The sequence below is a fragment of the Bubalus kerabau genome, chromosome 8, assembly GCF_029407905.1.
Source record: "Bubalus kerabau isolate K-KA32 ecotype Philippines breed swamp buffalo chromosome 8, PCC_UOA_SB_1v2, whole genome shotgun sequence".
NCBI lineage: Eukaryota > Metazoa > Chordata > Mammalia > Artiodactyla > Bovidae > Bubalus > Bubalus kerabau.
Window position 1 is genome coordinate 91,526,488 of NC_073631.1, and position 6,038 is coordinate 91,532,525.

At 34.8% G+C, this 6,038-nt stretch overlaps 1 non-coding gene across 1 annotated transcript; it reads right to left on the bottom strand.

The window, feature by feature from the left end:
- Positions 1 to 3,567: 3,567 nt before the first annotated feature.
- LOC129659752 (small nucleolar RNA U3) lies at positions 3,568 to 3,787 on the bottom strand. Its single transcript, XR_008718225.1, has one exon. It is a non-coding gene; the product is annotated as a small nucleolar RNA U3 (small nucleolar RNA).
- Positions 3,788 to 6,038: the final 2,251 nt, after the last annotated feature.

Below are 6,038 nucleotides of genomic sequence, written 5' to 3' on the forward strand. Positions count from 1 at the left end.
ACAGAGAGTGATCCTGGGGAGAGTAAGGAGAGGAAGTCAGAGAGGTAGGTAACTGTGTCCTAATCATTCAGGGCCTTCCAGAATCATATAAAACCTTGTTTTATGCTGAGGCACATGGGGCATCATTGAAGAGCTTTGAGCACAGGAGGGGTATTGTCTGACTTAAGATTTTAAGAGGACTCTGTGGTTGCCATGTTGCAACTAGATTGGAGGATGCAGAAGTATAAGTTGGGAGACGTGTGTGTGTGTGTGTGTGTGTGTGTGTGTGCATGCCCTCTGTTGCATTTGATTCTTTGTGACCCTATGGACTGTAGTCCACTGTAGGCTCCTCTGTCCATGGAATTTTCCAGGCAAGAATACTGGAGTACTTGCCAGTTCCTGTTCCAGGGGATCTGCCAGACCCAGGGATCAAACCTACATCTCTTGGGCCTCCTGCATTGGCAGGCATATTCTTTACCACTGCACCACCTGAGAAGCTCATGGAAGACTTGTAAGAGGGTATTACAATCATTCAGGTGAGGCACCCATATTTATCAGTTAACTCTAAATACATCAGTAGACTTATTCCAAACTCCTTTCATATTGTTAAATAGTAGTGCCACTTCTCTCTGACTGATTCACATTCAAAGTATTCTCTTCTCTTCCTTCCTCTCATGGCCTTACATAAAGATGTGTTATCTTTTAATTGTACATTGCCTGTAATTTTCTTGTTATGAGGCAAGAAAAAAATGACTTATTTTCATAACTCCTTTTTAGGTAATATTTTCACTTCATTATTCTTTCATGAGCAGTTCATTTTCTTAGATCTTTTCAAATATATACTACTTTGAAAGGCAATTATGAATTCTTTTGTTAACATTTTTGTTAATCACTTTTTATTTATCCATTTTGGCTCCATATTTTTTGTTCTTTTTGTTCTTTTTAGCAGACATATTTTTCTACAATGAATGTCTTGCATTTTAAACTAGGTCTTTCTTTGACTTCAATCCCAATATGAATTTTTTTCTGAATACATTTTTTAGTACATGAATTCATTATAAAGTAAAAATAGATGTTTCTTTTGGTACTTAAAAAGTCAAAAAAGTCTATCATCTGTTATGATTTAATTAGAATGCAGTCACTGTTTCTCTGCATTTAAAAATTCTTTCTAGTATAATACTCATCCATTTCAAATCTCAATGTTATTTTGAAACTTAATTTATTATTTTGTATTTCTATTTCATTCTCTTGAAGCCTCTTTAATTTTCCTTTATCAACTGCTCATTTCTTGTCCCTTATTGACTCATGTACATGTTATCAATTTTGATGTTTACTTATATATTTCTCATTAATTTTTGGTTTATACGGAAACACTTGAAAAAAATCTTATTAAACTAAAACATTTGAAAGCTAAAACAAAAAAGAAATTGAGATATAACTTATGAAGTGAAGTGTTAGTCGCTAAGTCATGTCTGACTCTTTTGTGACCCCATGGACTAAGGAGCAGGCAAGAACACTCCAGGCAAGAATACTGAGTGGGCAGTCATCTCCTTCTCCAGGGGGTCTTCCTGACCCAGGGATTGAACCCAGGTCTTCTGCTTTGCAGGGGGATCCTTTACAGTCTGAGCCACCAGGGAAGCCCCATAACTGACATACAACATTATATTAATGTCAGGTGTAGAACATAATGATTTGATATCTGAATATACTGCTAGATGGTATCCATAATAAGTCTAGTTAACTATCTGTCACCATATATAGTTACAAAATTTTTTTTCTTGTTATGAGAATTTTTAATATTTATTTTCTTAGAAACTTCCAAATATGAAATATAGTATTATTAATGATGATCACTCTGCTGTACATTACATCCCTATGGATTACTTCTTTTATAACTGGAAGTTTTTGCCTTCTGACTCACTTTACCCATTTCTCCCATCTCCTCCTTCCTACTCCCCAATCCGGGAACCAGCGGTCTGTTCTCTGTATCTATGAGCTTGGTTTTAGATTCCTCATATAAATGGGCTCCTATTGTATTTGCCTTTCTCTGTCTGATTTGTTTTACCTAATGTAATCCCCACAAGATCCATCCATGTTGTTGAAAATGACAATCACTTTTTATGTCTAAATAACATTTCATTATATATACATATGTGTGTATCACATTTTTTAATCCACTGATCCATGAACACAGATTGTTTCCATATCTTGGCTATTGTAAATAATGCTTCATTGAACATGGGAGTGCATATATCTTTTCTAGTTAGGTATTTTTGTTTTCTTTAGATAAATACCCAGAAGTGGAATTGCTGTATCATGTGATAGCAGCACATTTAATTTTTGAGGAACCTCTATACTGTTTTCCACAGTGACTACACCAATTTACTTTACTGCCATTAGTGTACAAGGGTTCTCTTTCTCCACATCCTTCCTCACCAGCATTTGCTATTTCTAGCTTTTTTAGTAATATTCACTCTAATAGCTGTCAGGTGGTATTTCACTGTGATTTTGATTTTGATTTCCTAATGATTTGTGATGTTGAGCACCTTTTCATGTACCTGTTGGCCTTCTCTATGTCTTCTTTGGAAAAATTAATATTCAGGTCTTCTGCTCACTTAAAATCATTGTTTTTTTTTTTAATTGAGTTGCTTTGATTCTTTGTATATTTTGAATATTAACCCCTGATCCTTTATGTTTTGCAAAGATTTTCTCCTAATCAGTAGGTTGCCTTTTAATTTTGCTGATGGTTTCCTTTGCTGTGTAGAAATTTTACTTTGATGTAATCCAACTTGTTTATTTTCAACTTCATTGCCTTTATTTCTAGTATAAAATTTTAAAAAGTCATTATAAAAAATAATTCAAGGAATTTGTGACTTGTACTTTCTTCTAGGAGTTTTATGGTTTCAGGTCCTACATTCAAGACTTTAATCCACTTTGAGTTAATTTTTGCATATGGTATAAGTTAGTGGTCCCATTTCATTCTTTTGCATGTGGCTTTTTGGTTTTCCCAACACCATTTATTGAAGAGGCTTCCTTTCCCCATTGTATATTCTTGGCTCCCTTCTCATGATTTATTTGACTATATATATAAGTGGGTTTATTTCTGAACTCTCTATTCTGTTCCATCAATTTATGTGTCCAAAACTATTATTTCTTAAATTTAAGTGGTATTGAGTGGGGTTGGGGGTAGCATTGTAGTTATGAATCCAGAAAAGAAATTTTTGTTTATTCTGTATCAATGAATGTTAACATTCTCTTGCAAATATATAAAATATTTCAATGTGCTCATTAACTTGAACCAAAGATTATATGAAGACTTTCCTCTCATGAGAAGAAAGAGGGGAAAAAGTATAAATTGACTTAACAAAGATTACTAATAATTCTCTAGTTAAATTTTAAAATAAAAAACCTACTCATTTCTAAGCTGTTAAATTCCCATAAATAAAGAATAAAGTTAATAAAATTCTCATATGAACTGATGTCACCAATTTATTGTTTCAATTTTACATTTTTTGCAATTTCATATATTCCTCCAGTTTGTAGGCAAATTAGAAAGTACTTTAAAGCTTATTTTTTGTCCTTTGTTTTACTCAGGCAGTGCCCTCTCCCTCTTGCTCCCTAAAGGAAAAGAAGAATGATCATCAGTGGCAAATGGCAGTTGCAGAACCAACACCAAAAAGCAGCTTCACACTCACGAGGGAACACTGAGCTTCTTATTTACGGTTTCAGGTGCTCTACACATTCAGAGAAACTTCTTTCATAATGAACTAGGGATTGAACCCGGGTCTTCAGCATTGAAAGCAGATGATTTTACTGTCTGAGCAATGAGGGAAGCTCATAGAAATGATCCTTGAAATTTGAAATTTCTGTTTTTGGTGCAGATAGCTCCTGACTTAGGGTGGTTCCATGATTTTTCTGCTTTACAATGATGCAAAAAGCAATATTCATCCAGTGAAAACCATACTTCCAGTCTTGAATTCTGACCTTTTCCAGGGTCTAGTGATTTGCCCTACTTACTGTCTTGTGATGCTGGGCAGCTACAGTGCCACAGCTTCCAGCTGGCCACAGGGTCATGGGGGTAAATAGCTCATACACTTATAACCATTCTGCTCCCATTCAACCATTCTTTTTTTTTTCTTTTCCTTAGAGTAGTCAATACATTTCATGAGATATTCAACATTGTATTATAAAATAGACTTTTGTTAGTTGATTTTGCCCAACAGGAGGTTAATGTATGTGTTCTGAGTATGTTTAAGGTAGGCTGCACACAGCTATGATGTTCTATAGATTAGGTTTACTAAATGGAGTTGCAACTTATAATGGCCTTATTGAGACTTGTGAAAGTGAAAGTTGCTCAGTCGTATCCAACTCTGTGACTCCATGGACTATACAGTCCATGGAATCCTCCAGGCCAGAATACTGGAGACATAGCCTTTCCCTTCTCTGGAGGATCTTCCCAACCCAGGGATCAAACCCAGGTCTCCTGCATTGCAGGTGGATTCTTTACCAGCTGAGCCACAAAGACTTAATCCCATGGTAAACTGAGAAAGACCTGTGTTATTCTTCTCCTCAGTCTATATAGGGCACTTACTACATATGCTAGATGTACATATTTATTGTCTGAATTGCAGCTAAATTAAGAATTAAAAGGTGCACTACAAATAATTGCCTGGGATAATGGGTGTAATTGTGACATTCCCTAGCACACAAAGCATTTGCCTGAAATGTGGGAGACCCAAGTTTGATCCCTTGGTTGGGAAGATCCCCTGGAGAAGGAAATAGCAACCCACTCCAGTTTTCTTGCCTACAGAATTCCATGGACAGAGGAGCCTGCCAGGCTATAGTCCATGGGTTAACAAAGAGTCAGATACAGCTGAGCAACTAAGCCAGCACATCAGAACATCTGCTCACCCTATAGACATGTATTAGAAATTTGTTCCCACCATTTTCATGTACTGAAGAGAAACAAGTTTCCAGAATAGTATGGTAGGAACACTTCTATCTTTCCTCTGCCTCATCTCTTATCCATCCCTTGAAGAAGAAGAGATTGATGAGTTTGGGAGAAAGCTGAGCATGAAATCTCCAAGTGTAATGACTGCCAAAGCAACCAATACAATACTTGATACCTCCCAAAATAAAGATTTCCCCAGAAAGTTTTTTCTTTATTTCCCCAGAAGTTTCTGATATTTTATAAAATAAATTTGCTTGATAATTCTAAATTTAAATATCCATATGGAGTTCTGAAAAATTAAATTTAAAAATATCTCTCTCTTCCCTACAGCTTTCTCTATTATAAACCTTTTCATAATCTTCAGGTAGAGAGTTTTTAAATGAACACTTTCTTCTCATTCTTCCATATTATCAAAAAATGGCTTCTCTGTTTCTGAGAATCCTGTTTAATAAAATTTAAATTTATACTTTGAATTTTTGTACCCATTGAGGGTGAAAATCAAGCTCAAACCACTTTATTTTGTGTATTCTAGAGCTACATTTATTATTAATCTAAAGTTTAAAACCTAACCCAATGTTGGGGAGCCCAAGTTGGGAAGTTTTTGGTTTTTTTTTTGTCTTTTAAAGACTTCCCTTCAAAAGTTTGCAGCTTGAATATATGTCACTGTTGAGCAGCTTATAGCTCTTTCCCTATTATTGACTCTTTAATTTTAAAATCAGAAACAAAAGGTTCTAAAGGCAAAGCTAAACATTAACAAATGCCTATTTTAAACTGTTTGAAAAAAATAAGATGGCTTAATAAATTAAAAAGAAAGATACAATGCTATCCAAATGTAATGTATTTTTTAGATTATGAAATATCTACAGTAGAATACTATTGTAAAAGCTAGCACTACCATTATCTCTTAAATCTGTCAAAACTGACCTTGCTAGTATTTCAAAACTAAAAGACATTAAGCTCCACACACCTGATTATTTTGCTATGACTCTCAACCTAGTATCAGTTTGATCTTTTAGTTCATCAGGAGTAAATAAGTTGAGTATAGTGAATTTGTCTAGTCAAGGCTATGGTATTTCCAGTGGTCATGTATGGATGTGAGAGTTGGACT